The sequence below is a fragment of the Apium graveolens genome, unplaced genomic scaffold, assembly GCF_009905375.1.
Source record: "Apium graveolens cultivar Ventura unplaced genomic scaffold, ASM990537v1 ctg23, whole genome shotgun sequence".
NCBI classification, from domain to species: domain Eukaryota; kingdom Viridiplantae; phylum Streptophyta; class Magnoliopsida; order Apiales; family Apiaceae; genus Apium; species Apium graveolens.
This window is the reverse complement of record NW_027417594.1, coordinates 1-25,644: the sequence shown is the minus strand read 5'-3', so window position 1 is coordinate 25,644 and position 25,644 is coordinate 1. Positions and strand designations below refer to the sequence as shown.

The 25,644-nt window shown below is 34.2% G+C and overlaps 1 long non-coding RNA gene across 1 annotated transcript; it reads right to left on the bottom strand.

Moving 5' to 3' along the window:
• Positions 1–15,848: 15,848 nt before the first annotated feature.
• Positions 15,849–17,491, bottom strand: LOC141700407 (uncharacterized). Its single transcript, XR_012566318.1, has 5 exons — positions 17,335–17,491; positions 17,203–17,249; positions 17,040–17,119; positions 16,499–16,664; positions 15,849–16,090 (listed from the first exon to the last, which is right to left on the bottom strand). It is a non-coding gene; the product is annotated as an uncharacterized LOC141700407 (long non-coding RNA).
• Positions 17,492–25,644: the final 8,153 nt, after the last annotated feature.

Below are 25,644 nucleotides of genomic sequence, written 5' to 3'. Positions count from 1 at the left end.
GTAAGACGAATGATCCGTTCTTGCTGAAGGAGAGCCTCTCTCCTTTCTTCTTCCAATTGATCAAGATGAAGCTGGTAGTCCATCGAAAAGAACAAAAGGTCTGTGTGAACCTTTTATGGAACAGAGTTCCAGAGCTCTTTAGAAATGGCGGTGACATGCCACTCCTGTTGCCAGTCATCATAACTTAACTCTATATTAAAAGTTTCATAGTTCATGAACAAATTGAAAAGAACCATTTTTGTTTATGAAGAAGAAAAATGATGAGAATTAAAAGAGAGAGTGAGTTTGTGAGAAAATAGAAGATGATTTGGCTGAGATGAATTGTCGATTTAAATAGCCAATGGAATACCAAGGGACGCGAGGACTGTTTAACGATTAAGAGTAAAACATAATGATGCCTCGTCTCCCTAGACCAATGTGTAATAATAACAGTCAGTAAAAAGTAAAAGCAGGAGTTAATGGGCATAAGAAATAAACAATAATTACTGCGCACATGCAGTTTTTCAAGACAAACACGTTTACCACTAACCCATAATGATTATGACTGTTTTTATCTTACCCACATATATTCTGATTTAAATATGACTGTTTCAGTTTTTACCACAAATAAGTCAAGTAAAGAATAATGCCACGTAAGCATCAAAGATTCCATCAGGATTTAATATCAGAACTTAAACTTATATCAGATTTTAACAGTCATCAGAATATGGCTTCTGAACTCAAAAAGTGAATATCTTTTTCTGTGATTCTTCATACAAATACTGACTTGTTTTCTCCAGAGTTTAATCATCAGAACTTCCATCAGAACTTGTCCTCAGAATTTATGCAAGTGACACTTAACTGTTTTTCAAAAACAACTTAATCACCACAGTAATTTTCATCATTCATATGGAGTGAAAGTGTGTGCATTCAGCAGAATATCAGATAAAGATTAAAGTCTGATAAACTTCAGTACATCTTAGAAATAAGGCATAACTAAGAAAAGTGCTTAAAATCTGTCAACAATCATGAAGTCTACTATAGAACAAATTTATGCAAGAGTCCACCTCAACTATTTTTGCTCATTTTATGCATCTTTTGAAATTTCTTTTTACAGTGACTTCTCAGTGTAAGTGAGTCACGATTGCTTATCAGAATTTATGCTGTTGTCATAGTATTTCTCCAGTAATCAGAGAATGTGAAAAGTCACCAAGAAAATTTATTTGCTTTTCTAATGCATATTACTTAATACCAGCAATGCACTTGGGTCTTCCCTCCCACATATTTACTCTAGATCTCAAAGGAGTACCTGACTTTTATTTTCTTTCTTTTCTTTTCTTTTGATAAGTGAGGCTTATCAACATTTAGTTCATCCTTAAGATTTATTGACATCAGAATTTGACAGATAAGAAGCAAGAATCTAGTTTTTGACTTAGTAATAAGATACACAAAGTAAACTTGACTAAGCTCAAAATCAGAATTTGCTTGTGTTAATGAGTTTCCACATAAATAACTAATTCAAACATGGGATTTCTAGTATGTTAAAGACTACTAGGTCAGCGTCTAGCACAATTATCCTCATTGGATTGAATAGTCACAAATCATTCAAAACACTATCAGAGTTTAAAGATCCACATCAGATAACAATCAGTATTTAATGAATTTTAATAAAAGAACAGATTTCATGAAGATAAGACAATCTGTAAACACTGATAATAAAGTCTGATGCATGAGAACAAAAACTAAGCAGATTTAGAGAAAGAACCTGAAACCATATCAAGTTCATTTACCAGTCTTGTAAAAGTAGCTTCACATAGTGGTTTGGTGAAGATATCTGCTAGTTGTTGATCTGTTGGAACAAAATATAATTACATTGTACTTTCCATCACATGTTCCCTTATGAAATGGTACCTAATTCTGATGTGCTTTGTCATTGAGTGTTGAACTGGATTACCTGTCATAGCAATAACACTTTGATTATCACATTAAATAGGAATTTTAGAAAATTCTAACCCATAATCCAGTATCTGATTCTTCATCCAAAGAATCTGTGCACAACATCTTCCGGCAGCAATATAATCTGCTTCTGCAGTTGATGTGGAAATTGACTTCTGTTTCTTGCTAAACCAAGAAACCAATCTGCCTCCAAGAAATTGGCAGCTTCCACTAGTATTTTTCCTGTCTATTTTGTATCATGCAAAATCTGCATCTGAGTAACCTATTAGCTTAAAATCTGATTCTCTTGGATACCACAATCCCAGATCAGCTGTACCCTTAAGGTACTTGAAAATTCTTTTCACAACTATCAAGTGAGGTTCTCTTGGATCAACCTGAAATCTTGCACAAAGATAGGTAGCGTACATGATATCAGGTCTATTTACAGTTAAATAGAGTAAAGAACCAATCATACCTCTATAGTTAGTAATATCTACTGGTGAGCCAGTATCTTTTATCTAACTTGGTTGCAGTGGCCATGGGAGTGGATGTAGTTGAAGAATCTTGCATTCCAAATTTCTTCAAAAAATTTCTGGTGTACTTGGATTGACATATAAAAGTACCTTCTTCTTTTTGCTTGACTTGAATGCCCAGAAAAAAACTAAGTTCTCCCATCATACTCATTTGATATCTTGACTGCATTAGCTTTGCAAACCTCTCACAGAGTTTGGCATTTGTAGAACCAAATATGATATCATCAACATATATCTGTACCAAAAGTAAGTCCTTCCAAGATAGTTGCGGTATCCAACTGGGAAAGACCAACTACCCCAACATAGGTTATGAGCTTTGTGGGTTTAGCAGGATATTACCAGAGATTCTTGCAAGACTTTTCTAAGATAGCCGACCCATTGACTAGACTTACCCGGAAGATAGAAAAGTTTGTATGGACAGAGAAATGTGAGGAAAGCTTTCAGGAACTGAAAATGAGACTGGTGTCAGCACCAGTGCTCGCTCTTTCCGATGGAAAGGGTGAGTTTGTGATATACAGTGACATATCACATAAAGGATTAGGATGTGTGCTTATGCAGCACGGAAAAGTTATAGCGTATGCCTCTCGACAATTGAAGGAGTATGAGAGCAGATACCCGACGCATGATCTAGAATTAACAGCCATAGTGTTTGCCCTGAAAATTTGGAGACACTACCTATACGGTGAGAAATGCGAGATTTACACAGACCATAAGAGCCTCAAATATATTTCTACTCAGAAAGAACTGAACATGAGACAGAGGAGGTGGTTAGAGTTGATTAAGGACTACGATTGTGAAATTTTGTATCACCCGGGTAAAGCCAATGTGGTGGCTGACGCCCTTAGTAGGAAGGAAAGACTCAAAATGATAATGACATCTGAGGAATTAATTAAAGAATTTGAGAAAATGGAAATTGACGTGAGAGTAACCGGTAAAGGGACAGAAGGATTATTTGAGATTAAGCTAGTGCCGGAACTGACGAAAAAGATATGAGTATGTCAGGAAAAGAAGATGAGTGAAGAAAGAGGAACATTGACTGGTGAGGAAGTGAGATGCGAGAAGGAAGAGAAAGGGATTATGAGGTATGCGTCCCAAATTTGGATTCCAAATGTGCAAGAGTTAAAGGACGAGCTGCTGCACGAAGGGCACAGCTCCAGATATTCAATCCACCCAGGAAGTACGAAGATGTACCGTGACCTTAAGGAATATTATTGGTGGCCTAACATGAAGAGAGAACAGAGTGGGTCAGCAAGTGCTTGACGTGCCATAGAGTGAAGGCTGAACACCAGCAACCTAGTGGACTATTACGGCCCCTGGAAATTCCGGAATGGAAATGGGAGCATATAGCCATGGATTTTGTGACAGGCCTACCAAGGACAAAGACCAATCACGACGCCATATAGGTTATCATAGATAGACTGACCAAGTCTGCACACTTCCTACCAATCAACGAAAGGTACACCATAGACAAGTTGGTGGATATTTACTTAAAGGAAATTGTAGTGAAACACGGCGTTCCTGTAGCTATAGTGTCAGATCGAGACCCACACGTTAATTCCTGATTTTGGAGAAGCTTCCAAGAATGTGTAGGCACCAGACTAAACATGAGTACCGCTTACCACCCCCAGACTGATGGGCAAAGCGAAAGGACTATTCAGACCCTAGAAGATATGCTACGAGTGTCTGCCATCGACTTTAAAAGAAATTGGAATGACCACTTACCCCTGATCGAATTTGCTTACAATAATAGCTATCACGCTAGCATAGGAATGCCTCCGTATAAAGTTCTTTACGGAAGGAGATGTCGCTCTCCCCTATTTTGGGATGAAGTTGGAGAACACAAGATAATAGGACCCGAGTTAGTCCAGTAAACCAGAGAAATGGTGGAACTCAACAGGAAGAGACTGGTAGCAACTCAAGACAGACAAAAGAAGTACGCTGACCAGACCAAAAAAGATAGAGTGTATGAAGTAGGGGATTCAGTGCTGTTGAAGGTATCTCCGTGGAAAGGAGTAATGAGATTTGGAAAGAAAGGGAAGCTGAGTCCCAGATTCATAGGCCCCTTTTAAATTTTAAGGAGAATAGGACCTCTAGCTTACGAGCTCGCCTTGCCTCCTAATCTGCAACAAGTGCACAACGTGTTCCACGTGTCCATGTTAAGGAAGTACCATGCAGATGTGCGACATGTAATAGAATACGAGCAGGTAGATTTACAACCAGACCTGACCTACATTGATCAGCCAGTAAGGATAATGGACCAAAAAGAACAAGTGCTGAGGAACAAGACTGTGAAGCTGGTTAGAATCTTGTGGAGGAATCAAAATGTCGAAGAGTTAACTTAGGAACTTCAAGACGCAATGAGGAATAGATATCCCCACTTATTTTCTAATTGATTTCGGGACGGAATCCTTGTTAGAGGGGAAGACTGTAATAACTCAAATTTTTGAGACATTGTAAAAATATTTAATGAATAGTAACCCTGACTGACGGGGAAAACGTTTTTGGCCCACACAATATTGTGCATGAGAAAATGAGTTTCGGAGTTGATATTATAATTATGCGTACCAAATAAGTGTATATAAACGCTATTAGTTTTCGAAGAAAACGTACTTTGAAAAACGACCATATTTATGAATCATCGAGGATTACGGGAATCACAATATAATTACGAATTTATGGCCAAGTATTATAATTCAAAACATAAGGAATAAATATGAAATGATTTATGTCGCGAACCGTTTACGAGAAATTATTACAAAAACGTTTAAGCGACCGAACGAACGCGTAAATGATTAAATAAACGTAATGCACTAACTCACCATGGTAGAAAAGTAAGCATGGTTACTTTATCAAATAGTGAGCTAAGGTATATGATGATCAACCAAGGGCTAGCAAATAGTAAGCTAAAGGGGCTAAGCTAATTAGCTTAGCTTGTAAACTACAAAGGCTAGCTAGTATTTGTCCAAGGATTAGGCAACAAGAATAAAATCCTAGGATCTAAAATAGAGAATAACAATCAAATAAAATATATCACAAGCATTATTTTCAAGAAGCTCCCAAGAAGCAACACAAAAACACACACTCTCTCTCCCTAAACTCTCCATTCGGCTTCTTCCAAAAAGAAGAAGAAATCAATTTCAAATCTTCAAGCTCTAGCCATGGATATATCCTCCCATTAATTCTCAAGCTTTATACCAACCAAACTAAGGTCAGATAAATCTTTGAGCTCTTTTTATAAAGGTTTGATGGGTAAAATAAATTCAACAAAGATGATAATGAATAGTGTGAATAGTAACTCTTCTTTGGTTTCTTGATTTTAATGGTTGTTTTAGGTTCCAAAAACCATACTAGGCACTCCCAAGACTTCACCATCATCAATAACACATCTCAAGCTCTCAAGAAAGGTATAAATCTTTAACCCAAACTTATTTAAGATTTAAGTTCATGATCCTTTTAGAACATAGTTGTAAACCTAGTTTTGGTGGAAGTATTGTTGTAATCTTGATGTTTAGCAAAGTAGATTTAAGGTTGATTGTTGCTGCCTCAAAAACATGATGTTCTTGAGAGGAGTTAGTGTGGTGATGATATTATGTTGATTGTTGGTGGTAGTATAAAGATTTAAGGCATAAACGAAACTCCGATCGTAACCGTAATCTCGTTAAAACGAACAAAATGTAACTTTAAGTTTCTGCAGAAAGTCCCGAAGATGTAAACTATAGTTTCTTCAAAAATAACCCTTTATTATGATATAAAATGTTATAAGGATCGTTTAGGCGCTTGAATCGCGTGATTCTGATTTACGGATCAAAAGTTATGGCCATTTTACTAAAAGTGATTTACGCGACAAAAACTGCTACAAATTATAAATTTTGAAAATAAAAAGGATCGACTTAAAAATATTTATAAATCATGAAATTTTTATAGAGATTAGTAAATTGAGTTTTCTAACTGTCATAAAAATTTTAAGTGAAAATAATGATTTTTCAATTTTATAAAAATACCGGAGCCGAGACCGCGCAATTAGAAAACCGTAGAATCCATAAGCGGAGCCAATGATGAAAATGAAAACGGACTTAAGGTACCCCGGGAAAGGAAGCGACCAAAATGTGAATAAGGACTTAAAGAGATAATAAGGGTAATATAAGTTGAGAGGGTGTATAATAAGTAGTGCATGAGTGCGAGTCACCGTAGATTAGAACGGGACCTAAGGAAACGAATTTTATTTATGATTATAGATTTCCGAGCAGAACCTAGAGCATCCTTCACCTCGAGATACCCAGGCAAGTTTACGGACTCAACTCCATTTACTGTTGTGTTGTGAAATAATTATTTTATTATCATTGCATAAATACCATGTTTGCTATGATACGTAATAATTGAATTTTTCGCATAATGTAGCGATGTTGTACGATAAGTATGTATCGTAAAATATTTAATTCCGATTTAAGCGTGATGTATAAGTATAAGACCGAGAGTCGGTCGGGATTTTAAGATAAAAACCCGATGATCATCCCGGTGATATTATAGGACGATTAAAAGTCCATAGTAGTATGTTTTAAAAGTACTCAACGTCCACTTACAAAATATTAAACACCTCGAACTTTTATTAAAACGATTTCCAAAAATCGTATTCCCTCAACTATACTTTATCGTTCGAACAAGAAATATTTATCTACTATTCATTATTTATGGAGAAGTATTCTCCAGTGAATATTTATTTCAAACTCGATTAAATATTAAAGATTATTAAATTATTTAAACATAAATTAGTTGAGGAATATTATTTCAAATATTCTTTTAAAAAGTTTAATTATTCGAGGTTTAATTATTTAACGATTAATATTTAATTATTTATTCATTTAATTGTTTAATTATGATTTAAAAATTATAGAACCTGATTCAAAAAACTTTCTGATTTTCGGAAAATCATTCGAATAATTTCAGATCGTCGGAGAATATTATCTCGACTTATTTTAATTATTTTGATTATAGTTTCAAAAGAAACTCCCCCTTATATAACAAATATGTTGACAACAGTCAACGAATTGTATTCAAAAAAAATTCGTAAAATTTGGCGCACATCCTTTGTAGTTCCTCTGAAAATTCTCGGAAGTACATATATACGTACATAAACAGGTGTACCTATCAACAAGCAATATGCTTGGGGAACAATATAAGTTCCAGATATATGATGAGATTTTTACAAGGACAAGGAGGGGTAGACTCTAGTACTTCGTGGACTGGGGAGACTACCAATTTACTACCACATGAGAAGGTATCTTATATATTGATAAACATGTGGAGTATGCGTACTTGAGAGGGATGGGCGCAAAACCGTGTCTTGAGAGGGATAGACGCGAAGTGTGTACCTGAGAGGGATGGCCACAGAAAGGCCCGAATGTGGCCAGGGTGATAACCAATAATAAAAAGGGAATCTTCCATCTACATGTAGAAAATGTTACTATTCCGTAGTACGACTGATCATCGTATGCGGTGGCTCCAGTGAATGTCATATTCTTCCAATTGGAACTGTGATGCAATACCGTAACCCAAGCCTAGGTGCTGGGTTTACCATTAAGGTATTTGCATGATAATAAATCCCCTAAAGAATTATTTTCAAAAGAAGGTGTGTCCACTGAAAACTATTTTTGAATAAGATATAAATATCATATATAATGTTTTTACTTGAGTTTATCGTATAGTCATTTCATACTGTACATTATTATGCTGGGCATTATAGCTCATACTTGTTTTCTTAAATTGATACAACACAACAGTGAACAAAGATACCTATCATGAGACACACATCCAGGAAACGGGTACGAAATGGCCAGCTATTTCGTAGGTTATTTGGTGTTGTACCACAGGTAGACCGAATAAGCTGAATTGGTTTTCAGTTATTTTTAGTTCGAATTATTTATAAGTATGACTTATATAAGGTAATAAATAAGCAACGTATATTTGGCCGACGGACTACCCTTACTTAAAGGTTATTCCCCAGTAAGACTTAATTACTTTTGGGTTGTACTAATTATCACTCTGTGGTTTGATTTACTCTAGTAATGAATGGCTCGTTTCCAAGATAATAACCTGTAAGTGTGTGTGATAAGTGTGGGGTCATTAAGTGTGAGTATTTATATATTGTGATGCGATGTATGTGGTTTATAGTGATTGAGATGGCGTGGCCTCCGAGATCCCTGACCCCGGATTTTGGGGCGCCACAAATATACATATAGGTGTATAACTAAGTGATACTACAGTTTAAAAAAAATGTAATGATTGAAATTTATATTTATATTTTTATTTATAGGTGTGTTTACGAAAGATTACTATATTTAATTAAAAGGTAAATTTTAGCTGAGATCAATAATATACGAATTGTTATTAGTCCGTGAACTGACCAAATTCAACTATATATTTTTTTAGAGCCACAACTAACTATATTCAAATTTATATTAGTTTAATATGTTTAAACCCGAATCAATGGTAAAATTTTATGTGTCAATGACAAAAAATTTATGTTAGCTTGAGGCCCGTTATATCAACCAAATCCAGCTAATTATACTTACTATTTTGTTTAATTTTATTTTAGCCTTGGGTGATTATTATTTTATTTTAGACCGAATGGATAATATGTATTATTTTATTTTAGTTTGATAACATAATATCGACACCACAAATTTCCTTTCAAATTTTTATTTTGTTATAATTCGTTTCATTAATATAATATTTTTAGCGGGATCAATAATATTTATTATTTGATTTTAACCCGATTCTTCAAATACAAATAAATCTATGTAGTTTTTTTAAAAAGAAATTATTTAAAATCAGATCAATAGTATAATTTTGTTTAGCCCGATCGGCAGAAATTTATATATTATTTTTTTTAACGAAAACATATTATAATTATGTTATGAATATTTATCTATTTATGAAAGCATTTTATTTTAAATAATACTATAATTACGGTGACTAGACGAACTACCAACCAAACTTTCATTATTTCATCTTTAATGCTGAATCGGGTTAGAAACAAAATCAAAATTTGAAAGGTAATTCGTTGATCGATATAATGCCAATATGCTAAAACAAAATAAAATATATTATTTATTCGATTTAAAACATAATAATATTCACCAAGCTGAAATAAAATTAAAAAAAGTTAGATGTAATTATCTAGATTTGGTAGATAAAGGGCATGTGGCTAAAAAAAAATGTATATTATCGATTTACGCTAAAATTAAATTCAAATTAAAGATAATTATTATATTAAGGGTAATGGCTGCAAAAAAATTAAAAAAAAAATTAACATGTATCTAATTCATTAGTATGTATAATATAAGTTTAGAAGAGTGGGACAAGAAGGATCCGACCCTTTTAGTAAAAATACTGAAGTTTGATAGTTTACTTGTGTGTACAATGTTTATAATTATACTTACTATTTTGTTTAATTTTATTTTAGTCCGGGGTGATTATTATTTTATTTTAGACCGGATGGATAATATGTATTATTTTGGTTTAGTTTTATGACATTATATCGACCCTAAAAATTTTCTTTTGTTATAGTCCGGTCCAATAATATAATATTTTTAGCGGGAACAATATTTATTATTTAATTTTAGCCCGATTCTTTAAATCCAACTAACTATATGTAATTTTTTAAATTTTTTATTTAAAATTGGATTAATAGTATAATTTTGTTTAGTCAGCAGGGTGAATTTTATATTTTATTTTATTTTAACAAAAACTATTAGTCATGTTATAATTCTGTTATGAATATTTATTTATTTATGAGAGTGTTTTATTTTAAATATTATTATAATTATGGTGACCAAACCTACTATCCACCAAACTTTCATGGTTTCATCTTTAATATAATAGTATAGATAAGAAAAACACGGATAAAATCCGGCCCAATCTGCTCACGGATCTAAAATAGATCTCATATTTAAGAGGAAGTCGACCCGACACTATTTTAAAAAAGTCTGACCCTATTTATTTTAAAAACTGGACTTTTTAAAAATTGAATAAAACCTGAACCGATAAGACTTTTGCGCATTTTTAATATCAAATACAAATTTACGATTTTTTCTTCAACTAGATTATTTCTTTGCTCTGAGTTCAAATTAAAATTTTATTATTTGTCGTCCCAAATTCTGGATTCGACTGTCGTTTTGCCAAAAAATTTGATTTTTTTTAAGAACGGTTACTCATTTGTAAGGTTATAATTCATATTTGTCAAAAATAATTATTTCTTAGCATATTTTGAATTGTAGTCGATTGCTTTATTCATGTTCATCCCTAAATAAAACACTTATGTATAAGCCTAATTATTCAAAAAAAAAAAATTACAACCTTGAAAAAAAAGGAAATTATTTTTACAAAATTGTTTATAATTTTTTTTGAAACTATTTTTAAAAATAAATACATTATTCTTATAAAATAGTAATTAAAATTTATTTAAATGTAACAGAATATTTTATTTTATATGTAATCCATGATTTTTATGTATTGGTTTTTATCTATTGATATAAAGTATAAGATCAAAACTTTGATTCCTAAAGGTAACTTACCAAAAAAGCATTCTATTATGTTATTATAAATTGAAACTTTAACTAATATTAAATAAATTTAACAAACTTCTCCTACTATATATTATATGTCAATTAAGTGTAAAAAGAGCCATTTTAATGGCCGTGAAATCACAATTTTGCCCTTTTGTTTTGAGAAATTATAAAAATGTAAATCAATTTTGCCCTTTTGTTTTGAGAAATATTTGTCTGGATTTTAATTTATCATATTTTTATATTGTAAATCAATTTTAATATGATTTGATTTTAAAAATATGAGATATTACTAATGTTTTTGTATAATACGAATTAGTAGATTTTTTTTAAAAAAATAAAAATAAAAATACATGATTATTATTTTTAATTATATCAAGAATTCTCGCAGGATTCCCCATTCGAGTCGAGTGAGGACTGGAAAGGAATAGAATATTCATTCGGGGTGTAGGGTGAGTTTGGGGATCAAATAACACTTCCTGATCACGATGTGGCCCAATGCATATCCCTATAAACAAACTTCAAGTATTTTTGTGATAATAGTATAGTTTTAATTTTATTAGTAATTATGTTTATCTGCCTTAAACTAAGTATCTAATATTAAAATTATCAGGGGTGAGTCAGAATCAAACTGCACGACAAAAATAAATTTTCACCACTTAAGTTGTCTATACGTTTGAAAAGAAAAAAAATTAAGAAAATACAGTTATGACCTTTATGTCATCTCATTTTAATTGCATATTTATTTATTTAAATTTTTATGAAATGTAATTAAATTTATAAAAATATATCATTCATTATTACGTAATTGATGTATGAATATAAAATAAAGTTAAAATAATCATTTCTTGTATTCGAAAATTAATTTCTCATAGACGTAAATTCGTTCGAAATAATATTTCAATAAAAATAGAGACCCGTGCCTAGCATGGCTTTTTACTTTAGTTAAATGTTAAATCCAAACCATAGATCGATCGGTAACCACAGGACAGGAGGAGCCTGATTCCTAAGCATAGTCGGACTATTAAAAGTCTCTATAAATATATATTGTATGAAGCCTTGATCGTACATCATCAAGTAAATTCTGAGCATCTATTGAGTTCATTCTAGATGGATTACGTAGCTCCTGCCATCGCAGCTTTCGAAAAACTCACAATAACAGATTCTTTTAGCCCTCCCATCAATGCCTTAATGAACCTCACTATAAGCGAGAGCACCAACACTTCGAAACCTGTCATGCCAAGCCCAAAAATAACCCCAGAAGAATCATGCAGCCTTGTCAATTTACGCACTCTTCTCGGACACTACTATGGAACATGCTGTAAGCCTTCCATCTGCTTTCGCTTTCAAGACCCGTCTTCCATCCTTACTCCAGCGGTAAGAATTAGCCAGTATCGATTTCATTATGCTTTGGTTAAATCGGGCATGCGAGAAAACTTAAAGATTACAAAAAAGAAGGGTAATGCTGTTGAATATGAGTTTAACACAGTACGCTCGGGAAAAGATAAATCGCCTGCTAAGCAACATGGCCGAGAAAAAAGATAGGTTAGAGCTGGCTAAACGTTATATTCAGCAGGGTGAGAATCAAGAAGAAGTTCTTAGTATTGTTAAATCGCTGTACTAATTACTGTGCGATAGGGAAATTTGTTGGGATTTGATTTTATTACGATGAAATTAGGAACTCTTACATGTACTTTATGGCTGTTTTTATATTATATTAACATTGTGTTAATTACTGGGCAAAAAAAAAACTTTGTCTTAGTTACTTGACCTGGATTTATTAGTATTTACCTATTAATACGGGTTCATGTAATTCTCGACATGTCTTTAGTTTTTGAATCTATTAGCATTATACTTATTGGTTATCATTATCAATACGTTGAAATAGTTTATGTAATTAATTGAGTTGCTATCAATTAAACGTAGGATTACATATCTTGAAAGGTATTATCAATTTTCAAAGTAATTGCAACTTGTTTACAAGTAAATTTGCTAATATTGCTTAGTAACATGCTTAAATTTTTTCACGAATGTACTTTGTAATTAAAAATATTGACTGTTGAATAATTACAAATAAGGAAGCACAATTATATGTGCATCCGACATAGGAAATCTGCATTTGTCATCTTTTAATGTATCTACAATTGTTATTTCTTTATGTATACTAATTACATGTGTATTAGTCATAATTGCAAAGAGGGACAGGATATCTGCAATAAAATTTGCATATGTAGCAACAAGAGATCAAAAATACCTGTATGTATACATGTGCAGATTATACTTAAACTGTTTACAAAATTTTTATGTTCAACAAGAAATTTGGGAACTTTATCAGCGAAATATGTTTGGAAGAATAGCAGTGATGTCAATATCAGCAAGAGCACGGCATAACTAGTGTTGAAAAACTACACAATTGAAATGGAAAGTCCTCCTTTATATGAAAATAGTTACATGAAAACATAAAAAAACATATAAGAACCATGAAACTACCTTACAAGTAAATACTGCAATTTACTATTCAATTGAGGTTGGTGTTAAACATTATTGTCTTTTACAATTTGAAGTACTATACAGCAAACATTGTTAACTATATCATGGAATGAGCAGATCCACTTTAAGTTCGAGCTGATGCAGGAGACCCTGTACTTGACTGTGAATCTAATTGATAGGTTCTTGGCCATTCACCCTGTGGTACGTAAAAAGCTCCAGCTAGTTGGGATCACAGCTCTGCTTATGGCATGTAAGTATGAAGAAGTTGCAGTCCTAGTTGTCGAAAATCTCATTAGTGATTTCTGACAGGGCGTACACTAGAATAAATATGTTATCAAGGGAAGTGCGTTTAGTCCAAGAAGCATTGGAGGAAGAATTGGATACCGCTCCCTCAAAGTCTTTCTCCACCTAGAATTTTTTTTGATGTATCATAAACAATCCTCTTTGATCTACTCAAATTTTGAGGGATAAATAGTGTTTAAAATTACAGGATGCATGATTTTTGAGCGTACGTTTGAATATTTAACAATAAACTTGTAGAAGGATATAGAAAGTTCACCGAAAGAATTAAAGAGATGTGTTAAATGGGAAGTAGGGGGAGAGAAAAAGAGTTAAGATACAAGTTCTACACGAGGATAACAAGATGAGTAATTTATAGGAGTAACATGAGTTGTGCAAAAATCAACCAACGGTTAAGATCAGAATTGAACGTGTACCACGAATATGGATCGCTTGATATGCAAGATGCAAAAGCGATCCGCACAAAACAATTTTGACCAATAAAAGATTATCACGCGGATCGCTGTCCACGAATATATGGACCACATGATAAGCAATTTTAATGAATGACTCAGATATGATGCAAGAGCAATCCGCACAAAATGCTTTTGACCAATTAAAACTTATCACGTGGATCGCCAATATGAACCGCATGATAAATACTTTCAACGACTCAAATATGAAGTTGAAGCGATATGAACGAAATGATTTTGACCAATATAGATTACAAGATATGCATTTATAACTAGCTACGCATATTTTATAAAATGATTTCAACCAATAGTTTTGATTCATACGATTTTCAACTTATAAACTAAATTAGTTGTTAACAAATAAATTGTTTTGTAAGTTTAATATATAATATGTCCAAGATTTTATCTTGCAAATAATTTATTAATTTGATAATATATTTATTTTTAAAAAATATAATTTTGATACTCTTAATAATATATAATTTTGATACGCTTAATAACTAGTATATGAATTATTTAATGAATCATATTTAACGCATATGATGAAATTACTAACATGAAACTACAGGAGTAATTAAAAATGTATATAAAAAATGTAATAGATTATATAACATTTTGAAATATAAATTCAAATTAGATTCAATAAGTTATGTTTAATCTTTAGTAAAACTTTTCTGTTTAATCTTAATCACCTACTTTTATGGGAAAAAAAGAAAGAAGGAAGAAATATGAGGATGTTCCACGCTTCCCGGTTACTCGAAATAATTAAAAATGTTTGTTCCCAAGATAGAAATAAAATCCAGCTTTGTCCTCCCAATAGTGTTTTAAAACTTCGCGATATGAATGTTTATATTTATGGCTTACTATAATAATTAGAATGGAGTATAATTTATAATTTGGTTAAGCACTACTTTTTCAGAACCCCAAACAACAGTTGTTATATTATTAATAAATTTGCTTTTAAAGGTTATATAATAAACTGTTAAAACTTAAAAGGTATATTGTTAAAACACTCATCTATACTATTATCTATACTACGTGGTTGCCACGTACTGAAAGAAAAGATTCAGTATTTAAACTTATATATTAACAGATGAACTTAACTCCCAAGGGTCCACAACTACAGGAAGATTTGTTGTCAACAGCCACCAACAAAAACAACTTCATACAATTATTTTATTTTACGTGAGCATGCCATGCACGTAAATATTTTGGACTTGAGCTACATCAGTTTCGCAAAAAATATCGATTCAGAATATATTTTAATGATCTTCTAAAGTCTGTTTAATTTGGCTAAAACAAATTTCTGATTATCCATTTGTTTGGTCTAAGACAAACAGAATCCGTATTTCTATGTAGTTCAAATATAATAAAATGTATTTCTAAGGAGGATATTCGGAAACTGTTATCATATTAGGGTAAACAATTTCCAGATTCTTGGAACAGTTCATTAAAACAATGATTTAGAACTTTACAAAGGAATCTAAATTATTTTTCAGAAAATCTTGTGGGATCTTAGAAAATAATATTCCAAAAACTTATTTTCCAAACTCAGGTTATTTTCCTGTAAACAAATGGAGCCAATAAATAAATAAATCAGTAATATATTTTTCTAAATCAAACAACTGATCGAAAATAAGAAAATACTATCATTTGACTATTTTCTAGAGGTAAGACATAATTGCACTTGGACATCAATCACAAATAAGCATTTTTAAGTGCACGAAAATAGTATAGCATGTCTCTGACCAAGTACTCCCAAGAGTTGAGGTTCCATCTGCAAAATATGCGGATATACGAGCTTTTGCAAGCTTTGTCTTTGCACAAAGCAATATTCCTAAGACAAAAAAAGGGGAGGGGGAAGACAATTGCAGGATTACCATTTTTTATTTTACATAAAAAGATTAAAAATTAGTTAAATTCACCACAAGTAAAGATTTAGTATGAATATTATCCACAAATAAGTCACAATAGTCTAACAGCCTCCATAGGTTATGAGGCAAGAAATAAAAGAAATTCTTGCCGTCCTCCAACTATAAAGTAATGTATCCAAAATCCAAATACATGAATGCATTTCTTAAAAGTACAATGGTACCTTTTAACCATTATTATCTCCGGCCATATACTTCGGAAAATCATCAATATTATTTCATACTATTTATTTTATTAATTAAATACAAAATTTCAACTATAATCTTAATTGTGCTTAATTTGGTCAGATACAGATATGATACTGAGAACATACCTGATGTACCTCTTCCAAGACGATGAACAGGGACAGGGTTTGTCTGTTGACATGCAAATATAGAACTTTGTTTGATTGCGTGCCACTGTAATTGAGTCAAAACAGTCCGGTGCTGGAATAGTCCTCCCGGTAAAACTTGGAGACCGGATGGCTTGTCTAGTGCAATCTGCATACAATATATACACCTCAACATTAAACAAGAAACCATCAAATAAGTGAACCTGACATCTATATATCTTATGTTTACACACAAATCATCTCATTAGAGCCACATTTGTAAGATAGCTTGCAAAGGGTTTTTCTTTTCGTCATACTTGTGGACCCTAAAGTAAAATAGAAGATTACAATACAACTTCTTCTGGGAAACAGAAGGAGAACCAAAGAAAGGCCATAAAACAATAAATTCAGATAAATATCTGATAAGACTTAAATGCACCCTATTTAACTTCCTATTAATCTGCATACATAGACTTTAAACTTTAAAAAATATGCAACTATATATATTATACTCTGGACGATGAGACTGAAGTTTGTTATATACCAAATGATCATCTTCAAATAGAACTCCAAGCAAGTATGGTGCATCAGGTTCTCTCCAAGGAATTCGATGATATTGCAATTCTGAAGCAGCACTAGTATCAAGCTTATCAAAAAACAGTACAAAGATGTACTAACTACTAAATCAAACCAATATACCACAATACCTTAGAACTTTGATAGGGTCTGTAACAATCGTGCCATCAACGGTTATCTGCAAGGGAATTCGCACTTTGAGAAACACTAGTTTCTACAACCCCAGACAATCAAAAGACATTTATGTCAATTTGAAAACTAACCTGTCCATTCTCGATTCTCTGCAACCATCTGTCAGTCATTCATTAAAAAAGAGAAAAATTAGAGTTTGCACACTAACATTAACATGCACTCAGGAGTGGGCAAAGTGTAGGTCCATAAAGCTATTATTGGAAACAAATAAGCTGAAACTATGCAGATACAATTGTTTGAACGTAAACTGAAAAAAAACAAAAGAGACTTGCATGAAGCTGTGTTCATATTTCTTATTTCATGAAGTACTCTATATAGAATATGCAGATAAAGAAAAATGGCTACAAACAAGGAACTACTAAAACAAACTACTCCTACATGATCTCTAAGTCTATCCTGCTTCTCCTGGAAACTCTCCGCACAGTTACGACTAAATCAAACTAGCATGCAAGTTACTGAATAATGAAAACAAATAAATAAAAAAACAAGTTTCATATTAAAATAAATCCAACAATCTCTCCCTTAATTTGAAACTTGTTTCTCCAGCTCTTTGACACCCAACAACTTTCTCATTCTTTCAAACTTAACAGTACTGAGTGCCTTTGTTAGAATGTCTGCACACTGCAAATTTGAGCTCACGTGCCTGATAACAATTTCCCTACGCTCAACGCATTCACGGATGAAGTGATAGCGTATATCTATATGCTTGCTTCTTCCATGGAAGACCGGGTTCTTAGCTAGATCAATAGCAGACTTGTTATCGATATACAGAATGACTGGACCAACATTTTCTCCTGTTATTTTACTCAGCAAATTTCTCAGCCAGATGGCCTGACAAGCAGCAGCAGTGGCTGCCATGAATTTAGCCTCACATGATGACAAAGCAACACATCTTTGCTTTTGTGACACCAAGGTGATCAAGCTATTATTCAGATAAAAAGCCACGCCCCTGTACTTTTCCTGTCGTCCGTTTGCCCAGCTAAGTCACTATCTGAATAGCCCACGAGCATATTGTTGCCGCTGTTTTTCGAATATACCAGACCAAAATCCAAGGTCCCCTTCACATACCTTAGTATACGTTTCACAGCATTTTTGTGCAGCACCGTCGGTTTCTCCATGAATCAACTTACCATTCCCACCGCATACGCTATGTCAGGACGTGTGTGAACAAGATAACGAAGCCCCCAAACCATGCTCTTGTACTCAGTTGAGTCTACCTGAATACCTCCTTCATCCTTAGTAATACGTTCCTTTGGGTCCATTAGAAATTTTGTAGGATTACACTCTCCCATTCCTGCTCTTTCCAACACCTTTTTGGCATACCCTGTCTGCTTCAACTCAATATATCCTTCTCCTTGTTTTACCTCTATTCCCAAGTAGTAAGACAGTTTACCCAGGTTGTTCATTTCGAATTTGCTGTTCATTTGCTGTTTAAACTCATTGATAGCAGTAACACTCGTCCCTGTGATCAAAAGATCATCTACGTATACACCAACGACAAAAACTTCTCCCCCTTTGCATTTTGTATAAACTGCATGCTCGTGTGGACACCTTGTGAAGCCCATACATTCGAGACTTTTGTTCAGTTTAGCGTACCAAGCACGCGGTGCCTGACGTAGTCCATAAAGGGCTTTTATCAATTTATATACCAGATGCTCTTGCCCACTTTTAACAAACCCTTCTGGCTGTGTTACATAGACTTCGTATTTCACCATTCAAAAAAGCAGTCTTCACATCTAAATGATGTACCTGCCAGCCACACTTTGCTGCTAATGCTAACAACAAGCGAACGGTTTCAAGTCTGGTAACTGGGGCAAAAATTTCATCGAAGTCTACCCCTTGTTCCTGCACATACCCCTTGGCCACGAGTCGTGCTTCATACTTTATAATTTCCCCATCCGCACCTCTCTTTATTTTGTAAATCCACTTGAGCCCTATCACTTTTCGATCAACCGGTAGCTCTGTCAGCTTCCAAGTATTATTTTGTTCGATCGAATCCATCTCTTGTTGCATTGCCTGCCTCCAGTTACGTTCTTTAGCAGCCTGACTATAATTTCTCGGCTTATCAATGCCCATGAGAAGTAATTCATCATCCAATTCGATTTCTTCTGTTTCATTGTATATGTCACCAATGGACTTGAACCTCCTTGGCTCACTGCTATTTTCTGCATCTTCATTTTCGGATCCATGTGTGAATATTTGTGACTGGGGCGTTGTTGCATCACCATCAGAGTCTGCATCCGTCTGATGTGCATCTGCTTCAACCATTTCATCCTGTGTAAAACCATCAACAACAGTGAAAGTGTGTTGATGTTCCATCAATTCAGTTTGCTGGCCTTGATTCCATGTCCACGTTTTTTCCTCCTCAAAAACTACGTCTCTGCTCAACAGTATGTTGTTATTCTTGGGATCGTATAAGCGATATGCTTTGGTTCCAGGTTCATTACCTAAATGCACAATCACTTTACTTCTGTCATCCAATTTTTTTAAGTGATTCCCAGGAACTTTCATGTGAGCTAAACAACCAAACACCCTTACATGCCCAATGCCTGGTTTTGTTCCCTTCCATGCCTCATATGGGGTTCGTTCATTCATTGAGCGAGTAGGTAATCTGTTGAGTAGATAAACCGAGTGCCTTATAGCCTCTCCCCACAAAATTAATGGTAACCCCATTTGTTTCAACAGACTTCGTGCCATGGCGACAACAGTGCGGTTCCTGCGCTCCACTACTCCATTCTGTTGGGGGGAGTACGGAGCCGTGTAATGCCGTGTTATACCACTTTCCTCGCAGAACACTTTAAAATCTTGAGAACAAAACTCTCCCCCACGGTCTGTTCTGAACACTTTTATTCTTTTGGTTGTTCCATTTTCCACATGTGCCTTGAATTTCTTAAATATAGCCAATGCCTCATCTTTACTCTTAAGCATATAAACCCACATCCAACGACTGAAATCATCGACAAGAAGTAAGAAATATTTGTTACCTTCGGACGTGGTTGGGGATATAGGACCGCATAAATCACCATGCACCATTTCCAATCCCATTTTTGCATGATAGTTGGCCTTTGGTGGGAAAGACTTTCTTGCTTGTTTTGACATTAAGCACCCTGTGCACACGCCCTTCGGCGGAGAAAATTTTGGCATACCATATACCATTTGGTTTGAGTGCATTAGAGACAAGGCTGGAAAGTTTACATGACCCAGCCGAGAGTGCCACAACCACGACAATTCCTCAGCTTTCAGCTTCAAGCACACGGCCTTCTCTGTTTCAATGATCATTTTATACAACCTGTTTGGTGACCTCTTTACTTTCATGAGGAGTTTTCCTTGAACATCATGTACCCACAAAAACTCTCCACTCAGAACAACCCTATTTCCATCCTCAGACAGTTGCCCGAGACTAATTATATTACTACGAAGTAAAGGAATATAATAGACCTCATGCAATGTACGTCTTTCTCCATTTTTGCACACGAAGCTAATAGAGCCTTTCCCTTTGATATCTACCGTTGATCCGTCACCAAACTTCACCTGTCCAGTTATATTTTCATCCAACTCCCTGAATTTTGAACGAAGTCCGGTCATATGATTGCTCGCCCCATTATCCAAGTACCACAGATTTGATTCCACACGATCATCACCTTGACCCAATTTTGGGACCACCTTTTCTTCGTTCAACAACATCATATCGTCCCTCTTCCCGCTGTGTTCTGTCAGTAATAGTGCGTATTCATCTTCATTGATCTGGGCCATGTTCACTTCCTGTTTTTGATCCCGTTCTCGTCGTGGTTTTTTGCATTCAGCGGCATAGTGCCCATATGCACTACAGTTGTAACACCGTATTCTGCTCTTATCACGCCCCCAACGAGTGCTTTCCTTTCCTCGAAACCTCTGGTTTGAAGATCCCTCAGCTGCCCCTTTATTGCCATTTCTTTTAATCCATTCCTCTCTAGTTAGTAACAGTTTTCCTTCGGCATTTTCTCTCTTAGACCACTCTTCTTCTGTGAGTAGGAGTTGTCCATCACTTTCACCTGCTTGCCCTTTCACTCGCTCCTCATGAGCTTTTAACGATCCTATGGCCTCCTCTACATACATCGTTTCCAGATCAGCAAATTGTTCTATGGTGGAAACAATTTGCAGACACTTTGATGGCACCGCACAGAGCAGCTTTTTAACCACATAACTCTCCTTGATTTCTTCCCCTAGTGCACGTATGTTTGTCACCATTCCGTTCAGTTTCAAATAGAAGTCATCTAGTATTTCACCGTCTTTCATGCACAGCGACTCAAATTCACTCTTTAACGTCTGAACCTTGGCTTTTTTCACACGCTCCGCACCTTGACACATAGTCTGAATGGCCTCTCAGGCTTCCTTTGCTGTTTCCTTATCAGCCAGAGACAACAAGACATCTTCAGGAATTCCCTGGTATATTGTGGCCAGGGCGATCTTGTCTTGTCTGTCATCAACCACACCTCCTTTCTCTTTCTTCTCCACTGCATTCCACACCCCCTGTGCTTTCATGAACACCTTCATCTTAAGTGCCCAGGCTGTGTAGTTACTTCTTGCCAGCATTGGATAGTTTAAACCAATCGCACCCTCTTTGAGCTTATTTGTCTCTGTTGTCATCTTTGGCATATACTTGGGCATACAATGAGACCTAAGCTCTGATACCAAATATTGGAAATAAATAAGCTGAAACTATGCAGATACAATTGTTTGAACGTAAACTGAAAAAAAACAAAAGAGACTTGCGTGAAGCTGTGTTCATATTTCTTATTTCATGAAGTACACTATATAGAATATGCAGATAAAGAAAAATGGCTACAAACAAGGAACTACTAAAACAAACTACTCCTACATGATCTCTAAGTCTATCCTGCTTCTCCTGGAAACTCTCCGCACAGTTACGACTAAATCAAACTAGCATGCAAGTTACTGAATAATGAAAACAAATAAATAAAGAAACAAGTTTCATATTAAAATAAATCCATAAGCTATATACCCTAATGCATTAGTATTATTCAACATATATCTGTAGTTGATAAAGTTTCAATCATAGGGGAGATAAGAGTTACGAATTGAACTCTATCGTAGCAGAAGGCAGGAGCACCTTTGCAACAGTTAACAGAACTAATTATAAATAAAGCAAACCAGATGCTTAAATTTCAAACAAAATTCGCAACATCTAGACAACTTATAAATTACGCGAGATACTACTAACTATAAAGCTACAACAATTCCAAAACTCATACAATATCAATATATGGAACAACAACTTTAATTGCAAAATCTGAAGCTTATAAACACTACTTTCTGTGGGTCAATTCGTAAGGGTTTCTCTATTGTTGTCACAATGTCACTAGTTCTGGTTTCGACTCTCGTTCACCCGAGAAAATAAACTCAATTGTAATTTTAAAAAAGAAGATAAGTATAGTGATAAAGTGGATTATCCTTGCAAAGGAGCTGAACTCTTGTACTTGGTGGAGTAAAAATGAATAAGTGTGAGACCTGTTTATATAATGTAGTGAGTTAGAATAATGATTACACAAATTTATTTTGTGTAAGAGAAAATAGAAAATAGTTACATAGATATAAAATACCAGAATCAGAGGGTCGGACGCGATCGGAATAGAAGAGGCCGTCGTTTAATTCCGGCCAGGGTTCTCCGATTGTCCGCATTTCACTGTTGTTCCGGAACAGAGGACCAAAATTCCGGCCGATACGGAAAAAAACTACAAAAAAAGCCCATCAAGAAAAAAGTCCAGCCCGGCGAGGGCCTTAATTATTTTTTCTCAGTGTGAAATTCGAAAAATCCCAGATAAAGTTTAGTTTAGACCTGGATAAAAGTTTAGCATTTTAAGAAGTCTAAATAAAATCTGATTTTTATATAAAATATATAATATTTTAAATATTCTTTATTAAAAATTATATTGAACTATTAGAAGTAAAATAAGTTATATTTGATTGATTTAACAATTTGTTATTGTAAATAATAATTGTTAAATTTTAAGTAATAATTAAGAATATTTGAATGCAATATAAAAAATAATTGCAATAATGCCGAAGTGAAGTGCGTTCAGCTAAATTGGAAGAAGGAAGGAGAAAAGATGAAACGATGGACTGAAATTGCACATTAAATATCTTTTATTAAAATTATATTACACTATTAGATGTAAAATAAGTTATATTTGATTGATTTATCGATTTGATATTGTAAATAATAATCGTTAAATTTTAAGTAATAATTTAAAATATTTGAATGTAATATAAAAATAAAGGAAATTTGTGTAATATGTCCCAAATTTAGGGGTCACTTTATAAATATATCCCATTTTATTTCAAAACTATTTATAGTCCTATAGTTAAATTTTACCTCAAATATAACTCATATATGTATATTTAAGTTGTAAAAATAATAAATATGTGCTAAAAATTACTAGAATACCCTAAAATTAGGTTTTAATTGATCACTATAAATATAGTCACTAGCTGCGTCCAAGAGTATTATTTTTTTTTCTTTTTGAACACTTTGGATTAACTACAAATGATAATTCCTTTGATGCAACTCGTTGAAGAACTCTAGACTCCGGATGTCTAATGACATTCTAGAAGAAATGCTAGAATAATCTGAAGGATGTAAATAGCATGTCTGGCCATACAAGATTTAGTTATGCAAATTTATACAAGCCTGTATTTGATTTTCTGTTATCAAATAATTTGGTTCATCCTCTAACCCAGCCACGGGTTTGGGTTTTGAAAGTATCGGCTATCATGCGCATATAAACAGACACAAATGGAGGTATATACTGTTTCAGAGCTTTGCTACGAATTTGGTCGTACACCTTCAAGGTAGTCCAAGCATGAAGCATAATGACTTGAATAAAAATCATGAATAAGTTCCCTCACTTCAGTAACCAACTCTAGAAAGTTGCCAAAATTAATATTGTCGATGACCTTGGCCTTCTGCTCGGTTCCGTCAAAACTTGCAAGTGCATAGAGGCCATCATATATTGCAACACCTTGAAAAAAATATTACTACTGATAAATCAATCAGCAAATGAGTATAATATTTTCAATTCTTTTAAATGTCCTGATTTGTACACGATATTTGACAATTTATTATAAGAAAAAACAATGAATCCTGGAAGGTATGGATTGTGTAGTAGTAATAACCCGCATCTACAAGGGTAAAATCTAAAACTGTTAGCTAAAATATGATTAGCTAAAATTTTATTGAACCTGTAATCATTTTTGCTCCAATGGCATTAGTTATAGTTATTAGCTATATTCATAATATTACTCTTTTTATTAATTTTATATATAAATGAAAAAGTTTAGTTATTTCTTTTTTTGAAAAGAAGTTTAATTACCCCAACAGAGGTTATGAGCTTTGTGGGTTTAGCAGGATATTACCGGAGATTCGTGCAAGACTTTGCTAAGATAGCCGACCCATTGACTAGACTTACCCGGAAGATAGAAAAGTTTGTATGAACAGAGAAATGTGAGGAAAGCTTTCAGGAACTGAAAAGGAGACTGGTGTCAGCACCAGTGCTCGCTCTTCCGATGGAAAGGGTGAGTTTGTGATATACAGTGACATATCGCATAAAGGATTAGGATGTGTGCTTATGCAGCACGGAAAAGTTAGTATATGCCTCTCGACAATTGAAGGAGTATGAGAGCAGATACCCGACGCATGATCTAGAATTAGCAGCCATAGTGTTTGCCCTGAAAATTTGGAGACACTACCTATACGGTAAGAAATGCGAGATTTACACAGACCATAAGAGCCTCAAATATATTTTTACTCAGAAAGAACTGAACATGAGACAGAGGAGGTGGTTAGAGTTGATTAAGGACTACGATTGTGAAATTTTGTATCACCCGGGTAAAGCCAATGTGGTGGCTGACGCCCTTAGTAGGAAGGAAAGACTCAAAATGATAATGACATCTGAGGAATTAATTAAAGAATTTGAGAAAATGGAAATTGACGTGAGAGTGACCGGTAAAGGGACAGAAGGATTATTTGAGGTTAAGCTAGTGCCGGAACTGACGGAAAAGATAGAGTATGTCAGGAAAAGAAGATGAGTGAAGAAAGAGGAACATTGACTGGTGAGGAAGTGAGATGCGAGAAGGAAGAGAAAGGGATTATGAAGTATGCGTCCCAAATTGGATTCAATGTGCAAAGTTAAAGGGAGCTGCTGCACGAAGGGCACAACTCCAGATATTCAATCCACCCAGGAAGTACGAAGATGTACCGTGACCTTAAGGAAATTATTGGTGGCCTAACATGAAGAGGAAATAGCAGAGTGGGTCAGCAAGTGCTTGACGTGCATAGAGTGAGGCGGAACCACCAGCGACTAGTGGACTATTACGGCCCCTGG